Source organism: Cyprinus carpio, unplaced genomic scaffold (assembly GCF_018340385.1).
Source record: "Cyprinus carpio isolate SPL01 unplaced genomic scaffold, ASM1834038v1 S000006590, whole genome shotgun sequence".
NCBI lineage: Eukaryota > Metazoa > Chordata > Actinopteri > Cypriniformes > Cyprinidae > Cyprinus > Cyprinus carpio.
Genome location: NW_024879241.1, coordinates 983,635 through 985,016, shown reverse-complemented (window position 1 = coordinate 985,016; position 1,382 = coordinate 983,635).

The following is a 1,382-nucleotide window of genomic DNA, read 5'->3' as shown; positions in this document are numbered from 1 at the left end:
AGTATCGTGGTTCTTTAGGAGTGGTTTTTGGCTAATTCATTATAGCGGACATATCGACTAACGTACGCCAAATTCTGAATAGTCCTCTTGCACCTGGATCCCCAGCCTCAGTTTCATTCCTTGTAAGAGTTAACTCCAATTATGCGGAATCAGTTTTGCTTGACAATCTTCATAAGGCTGACGGTTCTCATTGGTGGTTGTGCATCTTTTTCTTACACTTCAACTATGTTAACAGCTTGGATACACACTCTGTGAACAGCCAGCTTCTTTGGCAATTCGGTTTGGGCTAACCTCCTTGTGAAGGGTGATCAATGATTGTCTCTGGACAACTGTCAGATACAGCAGTTTCCCTGATGTGTAGCATAGTGAACCAAAAATGAGCGACCAATTTTGAAGGCTCGGGAACCTTTGCAGGGTTTGAGTTGATTAGCTGATTGGCATGTCACATATTCTGATTTGTGCGATAGTGAATGGGGGGTTTTGTTAATTGGTTTTGCGCCAAAATTTTCTGGTTCTGTGGTTCTGTGTACTGAATTTATGTAATACATGAGTTGTACAATTGAGGGTGAATTACTGAATAAATTACACTGTTCCACAATGTTATAATTTATGAGATGCACCTGTATATTGTATCGGTCAAAATTATAGATTTTTCTTTTATGCCAAAAATCATTAGGATGTTAAATAAAGATCATGTTCCATGAAGATATTTAGTAAATTTCCTACCATAAATATATCAAAACTTGATTTTTGATTAGTAATATGCATTGCTAAAAATTTATTTGGACAACTTCAAAGGTGATTTTCTCAGTATTTATCAGTATTTATCACATTTTTTTGCACCCTCAGATTCCAGATTTTCAAATAGTCGTATCTTTGCCAAATATTTTCTGATCCTAATAAACCATACATCAATGGAAAGCTTATTTATTCATCTCAATTTTGAGATTGTGGTCCAGGGTCACATATGTCACAGTTAACATGCACAAGGGGCTGTACACATACTTCAGACTCCCCTGTGGAGTGGTATAAAGTCCAGCCATTTTCCAATGCATCATAGAGGGAATTCTCCAAAATATGAAGCACGTTGTAGTGTACCTGGATGACATATTAGACACCGGGACAAATGAGGAGGAGCATCTGAGAAATCTGGAGGAGGTTCTGAGGATTAAGACTGAAAAGGAGCAAATGTGAGTTTCTAGGAGAGGAAGTGATATTCCTGGGCGTTGCAATCAGTGCTGCAGGAGGGCAGCCGGTCACAGAAAAGGTGCAAGCAACTCAAGAAGCCCCCACTCTGCAGTCGGTGAGTGAACTGAAGGCTTATCTAGGCTTGCTAAACTATTACCATAAGTTTTTGCCCAGTCTTTCCACGGTGCTGGTGC